The sequence below is a fragment of the Cupressus sempervirens genome, chromosome 8 (genome assembly GCF_028749045.1).
Source record: "Cupressus sempervirens isolate cs-2001-9-10 chromosome 8, ASM2874904v1, whole genome shotgun sequence".
Classification (NCBI taxonomy): domain Eukaryota; kingdom Viridiplantae; phylum Streptophyta; class Pinopsida; order Cupressales; family Cupressaceae; genus Cupressus; species Cupressus sempervirens.
The window spans coordinates 514,899,877-514,914,256 of NC_143125.1; positions in this window are offsets into that span (position 1 = coordinate 514,899,877).

A 14,380-nucleotide genomic window follows, 5' to 3' on the forward strand; every position below is an offset into this window, starting at 1 on the left:
TGAGTTATGTTCTATAGTTTCAATGTCGAAACCATAGTGCCAAAACTGTAGTGTTATTTGGGGATCTCTAGTCGAAATCATATCACTTATATGACATAGGAGGTGGGTTTTACATTTTGTATTGATTTTTAAAATTTTTTATTTTTGTTTCAAATATTTGAACATGCACTAACAAGTTTAACAAGTTATCAAAATTTCTATAAATTGATGTGTGGCCTTATTTTGTAGTTTAAGTTTCAAAATTGTAGTGCAATTTGGGCACGACGAGTCGAAAAGAAAACATGTTGGCAAGATAGAAGGTTGGTTTAATTTTTATATTCATAATTAGTAAAAAATGTTTCATTTTTGTTCATGTTCAAAAATGTGGTCGCGATTTGAATAGTGTATTAAATTTTTGAGTGGTTTTGTTTATTCTCAAAATACTTACGATGCAAACAAAAGTATTTTTATAATCCATAGGAATAATTAATAATATCGACAGTTAGGTTAAGGGAGTCCTTAAGGTAATGCCAAAAATCCTAATTGGATTTAGGGTTTTGGCAAAAAATAATGAAGAGTTCACTTAACCACACTTGCAAATGGACTTTGCATGGCAAATAATTTTTTCGATGAACTTAATATGTCAACTCATCTACTTCTCATTTATCTGATACCACCAAATAACCAAATTGTTAAAGAGGTACCACATGTGATCCTTGTTATGTCAATTTGAATAATTTAGTATTGTTTCAGTTAACTATTAAATTTCTTTATCCAATGTTTCAACAAACTTAAAATATTGGTCCATTCCTTATGACTCCTTAAATAGAAAATTTTGATCTTTTTCCAATTAAACATCACCGTTGATCTGAGGGTTAGGTATGATTCATGATATCCTTCCATATTTTTGTTCTTCTTCTTCTAGAAATTTTTGATCAAATCCTTTCCTTTGATCACTCAAAAAACTATTATCATGAATTAAATACGCTAGCTCATCAATCATTATCTTCCACACACTTTGACTAATTCAAAATTCTAACTTTGTCAACCTCAAATTCAAATCGTTCTCAAACTATAACTTTTGTTGTCACTTGACAATCACTTTGTTCTTATGCTCATTCATCACTGTGTTGCTCAGCATATAATATACTATCTCACTTGACATCAATAGGCTCACTCGACCATTACTACAATTGATCATTATTAACACTTCTTCATTCATTTTCTTGGCAATACCTAACACTCAGCTTAAACTATTATATTTGGCTTATACTTAAGTTCCTTAATCTTCTATTTCAGCTCCTTCATTGACCAACTAATGCTTATACTCATTCAAGTTGTTTTAACTCTAAGCTTTATCTAACTATCTTCTTTACTTCATTTATTGATTGAACAATGCATTATCTTGTCAAGGACTAACTTATCAAGTGCCCATTATATTTCTATGATACTTATAACATCTCAACTCAACCTTCCCTAGGTCATCTCATGATCTCTTCTATTCAAATCCTCTTAATCAATCAAATGATATGACACTCTACACTATTAGTAAAATTTCTCTCTAGTAGGTTTGACATATATGACAACATGAAAATTGCTCCAATTGTAGTTTCCAACATTCTCCCTCTTTCGCATTGATGGAAACACCACTCATACTTCACAAGTTACCATGCAATCCAAAAATATTCAATACTATATGTATACACTAATCTAATGTGCTAGAAATACTAATCTAATGAAAGCATTTACACATTAAACTAACATAACATATAAGAGAGACAAAGAGAAGACAAACTCCAATGAGAATGTGAGCCATGGATAGGCTCTCTCAATGAGATTTGTTCTCTTGTTTTTGAGACATGTCTATGTGTAGATTGGGGATGTATACTCAAATGCTCAAAGTTGCTTCAATGGTGGAGATGGATAATAGCAAATTGGTAGCTTTGTGAGCTCTCAATTTGGCATTATAAGGGTATGGGTATGGCTTTTGGCTCTCAAAAGGGCATGGTAACTTTAGCTCAAAGATTGTTGATGAAATGGCTTGGGATGGGATTCAATTTATAGGCTAAGGGGTAGAGGGATGGAGGGCTTAGATGCAAGGATGGATGAAGGCTTAAGGAGGGCTAGGATGCACTCAAAGGAGAGCACATGGATTGTGCTTGTTTAGCACCAATGGGAAGGTGACACTTGTCACAAGGAGGATGAGTGTGAGAGGGTAGGGTAAAGGGTTGGTTAAAGGCATGATGAGTGGGGTTGAGTATGTAAGAGAGATGTAAGAGGAATGAGTGTGGAAGAGGGAAGAGTGTGAAAGATGGATGTAAGAGTCATGAGTGGGCTTGTAAGAGTCTTTTATGGTTTGTAAGAGCACTCATGACTTGGTGGTTGGGATTTTTGAGAGGAGACTTTGGTTTGGATTAGGAAAGTCTTAAACTTGTTTAAGGAATGTGACGACATTAGGGGGTGGATTAGGCTTGGGTTTAGGATTAGATTAGGAATGTTAGAGATGTGCAAGTGGATGGCATTAATGAGGGTGGGTGAGTTAGTGGCTAAGCTTGGTTAGTATGGGTGGATGGGGTGGATTAGGCTAAATGGAGGATTAGAGATAGGTTAGGGGTTTTTGAATTTGAGGATTTCATTTATCAAATAGATTTATTTAATAAATGGGGATTTTTGGAATTAGATAGGAGAAAAGGATTTAATTGATAAATAATAGGTTATTTGATTTATCAATTAGGACTATAGATGATTAATTAAATTAATCAACTAGGGGATGACAAAGGATTAATTAAATAGAAATTTAATTAATGATGCCTTTTTAGATGGCTAAATTAGATTACCAAAGCAGTGTAATCAAATTTAGGTGTCTATATTTTGCCCCTCTTTGACATAGTGTTGAGACAACACTATTTCAAAGAAGTTCGAATGAAGACAACACGAAGAAGATTTTTTAGCAACAAGGTTGCCCCAGTCTCGGATAAGAAGAGGAGAGACTAGACTTAGATGATGCCCCCTCAAGAAGGTGACGAAGAGATAAAAGAGGCTCGACGGCTTCTTGAAAAGTACAAGAATCCAAGATGAGCAAGGAGACTCAGATTAGCTTAAGAGAAGAGGTTTAGTTAGCTCAAACTCTCACTATGGGAGAATGATAAAGGGAAAATTAGAGGCACAAGAGTAAAGCAAGCTTAAGACTTTCCAGGATTAGGGGGGATGGAGAAGCGGAGTGCTATAAAAGGAGTCCATCGATAGGGGGATGAATGATGGAATGATAAAGCTGATGCAATAGGATTTCAAAGAGTCAGATTGGCGGAAGATGGGTTTCAGAGATCCCTAGGACTAGGATTGTGGATTTCGAAAGATGAGGCTTGGTGGATTGATTTGATTGGTGGATCCCTAAGACTAGGATTGTGGATCCCTAAGGCTAAGTGTGAGGAGTGATTCAAAGAGATATTGATGCATAAGCTGGGGTAGGAGCAAGAGATGCAGGATATGAATGGGGGATAATGGAGATGAAGGGAATCCATTGAAGCTTTTTTAGCGGGGGGATACTTCAAAGAGAAGTACCACCATGTAGTTGAGCACTAGATTTGCTATAGGACTGTTGGTTAATTGCCAAGGTTACCAAGAACATCAAGGCCTTTTCACCAACTGTCCAGAGGACTGACGAACTGACTCGAAACAAACACACAAGGATTGCCCCAGTATCACACATGAATCCCAGAGGAAGTAGCATGGAAACGACACTAGGTAACCCACAAGCAGAAAAAGAAAATAAGCAAAAGACCTGATCAAGACCTTAAGCTCTAATTGCCCCATTCGCATCATACCATGATATGGAAGATCGTGGCAACCTTGAGGAGGGAACAAGGAGATTGCTTGGAAAAGATACTTCAAGACCCAAAAGGGAAGATTCCAAATCAAAAGAAAGTGAAAATCCAAAAGAGAACCATTTGCCAACGAGATGGGTAGGACGAGGTACTAACAGACCAAGATCAGACATGAGGAAAGCTATATCCTGCAAGGACCTATCGGAGAGCACCTAAGCTGGTGGATCGGGATGAGTGATGCGTCTGGCAAGCTGAACTAAGAAGGATAACACTTTGGTGACAGTAAATCTAGCTAAAGGATGCATTGGAATAGCTAACCAAGGTGTGCGATGTGTGCAAGATGCTGATCAAGGACGAACTGACATGAACGCTGGATATATACAATGGTACTAAGCTAAAGAGGATGTACAAGCTGACGGACCAAGATATGTTACAAATGTACAAGTTTGTTCATGTTTTGGTTTTTTGTGAGATGGAAATGTTTGTGAAGGATGGGATGTCTATAATAGTTGATAGGTGGATAGGTAGATGGTCTGTGAAAAGCTTAAGCGAAAATGGGGTTCTTTGTGTGCATGTGATAGGATACAAGCTAGGATACAAGATTATTTACAAGCTAGAATATGGTACAAGCTTTGGACAAGATTTGGATATACAAGGTATGATACAAGATTTACAAGGTATAATACAAGCTTTGGTACAAGATTTACAAGCTGTATAGGAGGTATTTACAAGCTCCATTAGACTTTAGATTTTTTTGGTTGGAACACCAAGGGAACAAGCAGGTGTTTTATGGGATGGTGGGTGGATGGATGAGGGATAGGATAGTGATAGATAATGGATTAGTCTTTAGTACACAAGGTGCCTGAATTACTAGGTTTTCACCAAGGTACCTATCCAAGGCGCTTGAATTGCCAAGTTTTCACCATTGGACACTTATTTCTCTTTACTATTTTTTTGTATTTTTCAAAAGCTGGGTCTACCAAGGATCTTCAAGCATAGAAATTCTTGAGATGAATGATGTTAGTGGGATCATTCAAGAGTTCTCCTTCTGGTGTAGATAACTAATAGGCTCCGGAGCCAAAGGAGGCGGTAACCACATAGGGACCAAGCCATGTAGGTTCAAACTTGCCTTTCTTTTCTCGATCTGCTTGGACCTTCATATTTTCTTTGAGGACCATGTCACCTAGCTGAAAGTTTCGTGGAGCACCTTCTTGTTGAAATTCCTTTTGAGACGAGTTTGGTAGACTGTGAGATGGTCATAGGCTTGTTGTCTCTTCTCGTCTAAGAGGTCTAGCTGGGTGAGCTGAGCTACTCTATATTCTTCATCTAAGATTTGCCCTCGCAAAGATATGCGTAGTGAGGGAAGTTCAACTTCTATAGGTAATACCGCTTCGGCACTATAGACTAGGGAGTATGGAGTTGTTCCTGTGGATGTACGGAAGGAAGTTCGGTAGGCCCATAGGGCTGGATTTATTTGTAGGTGCCAATCGCGGCCGGAATCATTGACAACTTTCTTTAGGATTTTGAGGAGGGTTTTATTAGTTGCCTATGCCTGGCCGTTACCTTGTGGGAAATATGGGCTAGAAAAGCGGTGATGGATGCGGAGGGAAGTGCATAATTCTTCCATGTTGAGATTTTCAAAGTTACCTCCGTGGTCAGTGAAGATGGTGGATGGGATGCCGAAGCAACAAACAATGTGGTACAAGATGAACTTGGAGACTTGAACTCCTGTAGCTGAGACTAGGGGGACTGCTTCCACCCACTTAGTGAAATAGTTTGTAGCTTTTATTATCCATTTATGTCCATCAGATGAGAGAGGTGTGATAGTTCCAACTAGATCAAGGCCCCAACAAGCGAAAGGCCAAGGTGGTGCAATAGGCTGTAGATCCTGTGCTGGAGCGTGCACAAGATTTGCATGCTACTGACATGGGAGACACTTTCTGACAAAGTCACAAGAGTCTTCTTCAATGGTAGGCCAATAGTAGCCTTCTCTAAGGATTTTTTGTGCTAGGACAATACCACTCGTGTGGGCACCGCAAAGTTCGGAATGTACTTCTTTTAATGCCATTGCGGCCTCATTTTCATCTAAACATCGAGAGAGAGTATCGTGATAACCCCGACGATATAGGGTATTGGCTATGATGACATAGCGGGATGATTTTCGAATGAGGTTCTGGCATTGGGTATGTGTGAGGTGAGGGGATATGATACCATCATTAAGGTAAGCGTGAATTTCATGGTACCAAGGGGATTGGGGACCAACCAAGATACAAACACAGTTTGAATCCTCATTTGCATAGGTAGGTGTGAGGAGTTGCTCGACTAAAAACTCATACTATGTAGCTTCTTGGGGAATTTCCAAGAGCGAGCCGATAGTGGCCATGGCGTTTGCTGCCTTGTTCTGCATTCGTGGCACTTGTGTAAACTGAAGCTTTGTAAAATGCTGGATCAGCTGATCAACCAGCTCTTTGTAGGGTAATCGCTTTTCATCTTTGGTTTGATATTCATTTAAGACTTGTTTGATGATGAGCTGGGAATCGCCAAAGATTTCTAACTCAGTGATATTCCATTCTGCAGCGATCTTTAATCCTGCTACAAGAGCTTCATATTCTGCAATATTGTTGGTGCTAGGGAATTGTAGCTTGAAGGCTTTTGGAATATAATCTCCTTGAGGTGTAACTAATAATATTCTTGCCCTTGATCCATGAGATGTGTATGAGCCATCACAATAAAGCTTCCATGGGGGTTGTTCTTCAATTAAGCAGATATGCTTGTCTGGGAATTCTGTGAGCAAAGGATATGCATCTACTAGAGGTGCATCAGCTAGGTGATCTGTTATAGCTTGCCCTTTGATTTCCTTTCTATCCACATACTGGATGTCAAACTCACTTAGTAGCATAACCCACTTTGCTAGCCGACCTGTGAGTACTGTTGTAGAGAGCATATACTTGAGAGGGTCAATCTTGGAGACTAGTTGGATGGTATGACTTAGCATGTAGTGGCGAAGCTTTTGAGTTGAGAAAACAACTGCCAAACACGCTTTTTCCATAGGAGTGTAATTGAGTTCATAACCAACTAGGGTTCTACTGATATAGTAGATGGCTCTTTCTCTGCTATAATCATCATGTTGTGCTAGAAGCACCCCTAGAGCAGTAGGTGTTGTTGATATGTACAAGATCAAGGGACGACCAGGAACTGGTGGGACCAAGATAGGGGGATTGGCTAGATACTGCTTGAGCTGATCGAAGCTGCGCTGACATAAAGGATCCCATTTGAAGTTCTCATCCTTCTTGAGCAAGTGTGAAAATGGTGTACACTTATCTACAAGCTGGGAGATGAAGCGCCGGACAGATTGAAGTTTTCCCTAAAGAGAACGAAGCTGTCGCAGTGTCTAGGGAGGAGGCATGTCTAAGATAGCCTTGACCTTTTTGGGGTCGATCTCTATACCTCGTTTAGAAACTATGAAGCCTAGAAGCTTGCCAGATGTGACCCCAAAGACACACTTCTTGGGATTTAGCATGAGATGATATTGGGCCAACCTATCAAAGACTTTCTCTAGGTCAGCAAGATGATCCATGAAGGTGTGAGATTTGACTAGGATATCGTCCACATAATCTTCCAAAATGCTATGGATAAGATCATGGAAAATGGTTGTCATAACTCTTTGATAGGTAGCCCCAGCATTCTTTAGGCCAAAAGGAATCATGGTGTAGCAAAAGGTTCCCCAAGGGGTAGTGAATGCTATCTTATGCTGATCCTCTTCTACAATCTTGATCTGATTATACCCGAAAAATCCATCCATAAGGGACAGAATTTCATGTCTAGCTATAAGATCTACAATCATATCTATGTTGGGCAAGGGAAAATCATCCTTTGGACAAGCTTTGTTAAGATCTCTAAAATCAGTGCAGATTTTGATGTCACCGGAAGGCTTAGTGACATGGACCATGTTGGAGATCCACTCTGAGTAGTTGATAGGTCGGATAACCTTAGCAGCTAACATTCTTTCTAGTTCAGCTTTGACTAGTAATGCCACCTTGGGGTGCATTTTTCTAAGCTTTTGTCTGATGGGCTTGATCTTTGGATCGACTACAAGATGATGAACTACAAGCTTTGGATCAAGTCCTGGCATGTCCTGATATGACCATGCAAATCGGCCAATGTTCTCTTGTAAAACCTCAAAGAGGAGGTCAGCTTGGTCTTGTGATAGGGATACAGCAATGTGAACAAGTCTAGGGATCTCTGAAGAACCAATGTTGACTTCTCTAGTATCCTCTATTAGAATAGAAGACACCTCTAGTTGATTATCTTGAGGAGGCAATACTAAATCCTCATGTTCTGCTTGTGGCTCTGGATTTTCTTGCTAAGGGGTTCTTTTCGCTGCCTTAGCTAGTCCTAGATTTACCTTAGTTCTAGTTTTGGGTGTATCGAAACTAGGTTGGGGATTTTCTCCAAAATACCCCTTGGGATCTAGCTTGTAGATGTAGGCAGAATCTGGCTTTGTCTTCTTATGAGGAGTTTCGGCTCCCATGAATCTTAGAAGTGCTTCCTCTGATGCGAACTCATCAATATGTATGACACTTGGTTGGTCCCAATCTATGAGTTGTGGATGAGCGAGTGGTAGGTCAATGAGATGGATGGATAGTTCTCGGAGAATAGAGTCTCCTAGGAAGATTTGGTTTGGGACATCGTCGTAGGCTCTCTTTTCAACTTCCTCAGGAATGTCTTCAATTTCAATAAGGTCGCGGTGGATGTTCAAAAAAGCATGACCGTTCTCATTGGTGCCCCCAGTTGTGGGTATGCCAAAGCCAAGACCTGACTTCGTTTCCCAATTATGTGCTTCAATGGGACATTGCATGCCCCTTTCTTCTAGTCCTAGTCCACCTCCTTGATAGTTCCATTTTTTAGTGGTGAGCTTATGTTCTTGGGGATACTTCTGGCTGAAGTGATCAAGGCATGCTTGATTTCTTGGAGGTGCATCCTTATGTAACCAATTGTTGATATCTGGAGTGAGCTCTTCATGAAGAGGGGTTTTTGAGGACACAAAGGTCGTTCGGCCAAACTATTTGTATCGAGGAGGTGGAATCTCCTTAGCTTTGTGATATGTCGGCTGTCCATGGGTATGTGGATCAAGTGGGATTGCTCCAACAACAAATGCATCTGACAGACTATATTCTCCACAACCTTTGTTGTTGATCTTTACGGTAGATAGGGTGGAGGCGAGGATAGTTTCTGCGTCATTACAAGTGTGGGACGAGCTGGCGATGGCTGTGTCGATGTCTATTCCAGGGCAATGGTTTGTATATGAAGCTTCAACCGCATTGCAGTAAGCAAAGGGTTCTAGATCGGCATGGATGGTTACCTCAGTGCCCTGATGCAGAAATTTGATGCACTGATGGTAGGTGGATGGAACGGCCTTCATAGCATGAATCCATGGGCAACTGAGGAGGATGTTAAATGGTAGGTTTAGATCAACAACATGGCAAACTGTCTCTTGGATGACTAGCCCAACCTTGATTGGTAGCAAAATAGTCCCTTTTGTGGTTGTTTCCAAGTTGTCATAAGCTTTGATGGTGATAACTTCATTGATCATATCTGCCTCAGTATACCCAGCTTGTTTTATGAATTTTAGGGTGCAAATGTTCAAGGCTGATCCATTATCTATCATTACTCTTTTCATGGAAAAATTGGATACCATGATGGCTATGCGAAGTGGAAGGGTGTGATCTGGCTCAACCGCGGGTATGTCGGTGGGTTTGAAAGATAGGGCACATGAGGACGAAAGGTGTCCAACAAGATTACGAAAATCAGTAGCATTGATATCAGAAGGGACACAGGATTCTATGAGAGCACTGTCAAGGATGTCTTTGTACATAGGACTAGTGCGGAGAAGGTCTAAAATGGAGATTTGGGCTGGCATGTTCCCAAGGTGTTCCAAGATATTGTACCGACTTTTTGATGGAGCTGATGGTGCTGATGAAACTGGTGGGCCTACGATGTTAAATCGCGCTCTTCGAGTGGTGACTGCACACTCATTATCTGGTCTTCGAATATTGATGACATTGACAGAAGGCTCTTTCTCAGATATACAACCTATGAGGCTACCATAGTCTATATAGGATGAAGTGTGGTCATTGTTCTTCCCATGCTATTGGTTTGGCTAGCGGTTGTTGGTGTTGTTTTGGATAGGTGCTTTTCTAGGATTTTGGTTGTTGTGTGGAGGAAAAGCATTTTGATAAATCTGTAAGCCTGCATTGGGAGAGGTTTGGGCACTAATAGTGATTTCTTTTCGATCAATGAGGTCTTGCACATAATCTTTCAGTTTCATGCATCTGAGGGCGGTGTGACCATTTACCCTATGGAACTTGCAATACTCATTGTCCTTGTACCATGCAGCTTTGGATTGGCTTGGATTAATTTGCTGGGTAGGAGGGAATTTGATGAGGTTTTGCTGGTCCAATTTCTCAAAAATAACATCGAATGGCTCACCAAGGGGTGTATAGTTTCTAGGTGTAGGTTGGAATCTGGGCTTTTGCCCTGCAGCTACATTGATGGCATTAGCTTGATTGTTAGACCCTTGAAAGTTGGGTCTTGTATTGTGGTTTTGATAGCTTTGGTTATTGCATTTTTGGTAACTGATAGCTTGTTGGTTGTTTGTTTGATATGGTGGGTTAGACTGGTTTTGAGAAGGACCAACAATATTCACATGTCTGGTGTCAGTAACCCCATCTGTTGCAACATGCTTGTTTTTGTTCCAATAGCTAGACCTGTCATTGGAATGTGATTGATTTTGGTTGGCCTCTTTGTAAATCTTGACCACACCATCTTTAATGAGTCCTTGCTCAAGGATCATTCCTTTCTCTTTGATATCCTTATAGGTCTGTAGACAGTTCATGGTCATGTGGTGAGCCAAACTAGGATGGGCATTATCAATAAACATTTTCACCACATGGCATTCTGGCAAGGTACAGGATATGTGGGTGGTAAGGGATTGCCATCTTTGTAGGTATTCAGCAAGGCTTTCTCCACCTTTTTGATTGGTGTGGACAAGATCAACTATTGATAGCTCTGTTTCAACAAGATGGGCATATTGGGCTACGAATGCCTCAGATAATTCAACAAAGTTTTTAATTGTGCCATAGGGGATTCTGTAAAACCATTCAAGAGCTGGTCCAGCCAAGCTTTTGGGAAAAAGGCACAAGAGGAAGACATCATTGTATGCCACGTCCTAGCAGTGCATGTAAAATTCTTTGATATGTGTGACAGGGTCTCCTTTTCCTCTGAATTTGTCAAATTTGGGTACCTCAAAGTGTTTGGAAAATGGTGTCGTGGTAATGGCTCTGTCAAATGGGTAAGGACACACATTCTCAAACTTGAATGTCTTCGGATCATTCCCTTCTTGGATGGTTTTCAAAGCTGTCTTCATTTGCTCCCATTCTGAATTGATAGGTGATGGCTGGGGTGCCCCTAATGTAGGAGTGCCTTGAGGTAGGTATGCGCTAGATGGGGCCACTGAATATGGATGGCTGTAAGGGATTTGTTGATAGGGATTGTACATTGTTTGGGCAGTTGCATGGTGGATGACGGGTTGTTGAGGGGGAGGTGGCGCATATTGCTGCATGTGCTACGAGGCTTGCTGTTGATATGGGATTTGAGGTTGGGATTGAGGAACATAAGCTGGCTGTGGGATAAATGGATTGCTTTGTGGAGGTAAGGTATAAGATGGTTGTGAGGCTTGGGGAAAGGATTGGGGGGCTTGTGGGGTTTGACCAATATATGTGGGTTGTGCCCCCATTTGGGATGGTATCTGCAAATAATTGGTGGTTGGCTAGGGTGGTGGATTACCTCCTAGAAGTGGCATTGAAAAGTAGTTGGTAATTGGAGGTAATGGATTAGTTGGTGGTGGAGGTGGTGGGAATTGAAAGCTTGGGAATGGAACTGATGGGGTTTGATAGCTTGGTGGCTGGATTTGGAAGCTTGGTAGAGTGGTGGCGGGAGCTGGGGTCACTTGGGAGCTTGGTAGAAAATTGACAGTAGCTTGTGGGATTTGATAGCTTTGTGGAGTGAAGGTAGTAGCTTGTGGATTTGTGGTTGACGGTATTGAGCTCCCAAGACCTAATGGAAATGATGGAATTGTGCTTTGGGCTGTGGTGAACAAGCTGGGGGCGATGAAAGGTTGATTACTTGGCCCCATGGGTGGCATCCCTATTGTATATTGCTGAGGTTGGCCAAAGATGCTAGCACTGATTTGGGAGATGGGTGGATTTGGAAGGATGGGTTGGGGAGCAGCAGCAATAGTGAAGGGGGTGAACGGTGAGGTGTTTTGGGTAAAGGGGGTTTGGAGCAGAGAGGTATGAACCAAGGATGGAGTGGTGGTGGTTGGGTTGGCTTGCGGCATGGAGATTTCAACTTGGGTAGATGATGGTATGTTTGGGTCTGTTGGGTCATATGGATTGGCTGGAGGCTCTTCTTTTGGCATATATTGAGGATAATTTGGATCATAAGAGCCTATGGGTGGTGGCAGCTGCCCAAACAACGGGTGAGATGGATCTGATAATGGAGGGGGTCTTCCAAAGTCAAAGGTTCCTACATTGTCCCTTCGAAAATTAGCCATGATTGTCTCTTTGTTCTTGTTTATAATGGCGTTTACCAATACTGCATTTCCTGGTTGGTTCATGAAAGCTTCAATGTCAGTAGGTGATGGCATAGCTTTCTCTGGGCTGAAGGATGGCTAAGGCTCAAGGGGGGTGAGGCTGTTCGATCCAAATGATAGGGCTCCATTGTTTCTTTCTTCTTGGCTAAGCGAGTGACGGGTGGCATGAAAAATGCTCCTAGGGATGAGATGCAATAATGCTGATGGATGCAAAAGGGGGAAGGCTTCTCTATGCAAATGATTTCCTAGGTTGAGGCAAAGCTATATGACAAAACCTAAGGAGGATTGGGTTGGGGATTCTAACTTCAAAGATATGTTGTCAAAGCACAAAAGGTCTGATTTCCTATGTGCAAGCTTGGTGGTGATTGTGTCAACTTAAGGATAGACTGATGATCCTTTAGGAAGAATACGAGATTGACCACTTGTGGATCCCAACCTTTAGCTCAAGGTGATGAGGGATAACAAGTGCCAAAGCTAGATTACCCTAGACAAAGCTCTGTCAAAGGGATAACCTTGGTGAGATTGGTGGATTTGGAAGATTTTAGGAATGGCAAACTTTTAGCAAGGTGACAACAATTTTGAAAGCTTAGATGTGCAGATTTTTGATTGTTGGCTAGATGGTTTGATTCTAAATGAGATGGATGAGCTAATAATGCTTATGGGGATAACCTAAGATGGTTGGATTTTCTACAAAGATGACTCTAAAGTGAAGCTTATCCAAGAAGATGGGGAGAAACAATCATAGAAATCATGCCTAGTTGGTAAGGCATAAGCAGGATTAACTCCTGGATGTTGGCTAAATTTGATGGTGCGCTCTAACCAAGCCTCTTGAAGTGCTTCGTCGGTAGCTTTGTCCTCTGCTTTGTGGAGTTTGGCAATTCGTGGGCTTGGTGTTATTTCTTTTCTCTTGGCTGAAAGTTCTTGGTATGCCAGAGATGGCTTGAGTTTGACTTTGTGAAACTTCTATTTGGGTTTGGGTTATTCCGACATAAATTCCTGAATTTGCTTGGCTTTGAGAGATCTCAATTGTTTTGCTTCAACTTGTTCAACTTCTAAAATAGGCAGTGACTATGCTAAGTGTGCCCTAAGCTAGGATTGACCAAGTTTGGCAAACATTCATTCAATAAGTAAAATAAAATCAAGCAATAGATAGGAACACCCAGATAGAACTTTGTGATTCTCAGAATGTGATACTTGCGCCAAGGAGTGTGTATGTTCTACAAATGTTTCGATTAGTCACTCCAAACACATTAATATCCTAGATGGTTTTCTGCAAGGCTGACAGTTGGTTTAGCTAGGGAGTCCTCGATATACGCAAGGTACATGAGGCCCAAATCCATAGATGAGACCAAAAGGATGTCACACAGCCGAGAGGAGCAGTAACCCACTTCTCCTCTTTCACTTCTCAAGGGTATAAATTTCCTTGAGGTTTAGCCCGAATGAAAAAATCTTGATCCCAAGAGAGGTGTCTTTCGATTCACCTCTCGATTCTTGTACTCCGCCGAAACGCTGGAGTTGAGGTCATCCAAGGGGTGATGAAATCCCCAAGTAGGCCTCCTAAAAAGAAACAAGATTTTGGATCCTAATCTTATGCACCCAAGATGGCCTCGAAAGACGACAAGGGGAGAGAAGACTTGGATGACCTTGGGCTAAAAAAAATGCTTGTTCTTTTACCAACTGACTCTTATGTGTGCTAATCTAGACTTTGCAAGCACTCATGTTTAAGAGACAATGTTTAATTCCAACTTGAAGCACCAACAAAAGTAAATCGATCGAAGAATGCAAACAATAAGAAGAGTTAGGGTCAACAAAAGAAAACTCGCGCGCTCGGAGGCCCTCCACGTCAAGTATCGATTAATTTTCTTTAAAGCATTCAAGATTGAGTGTGAGTTTGTTTTAAGCCCAAAAAAAAAGTGTGTGAGAT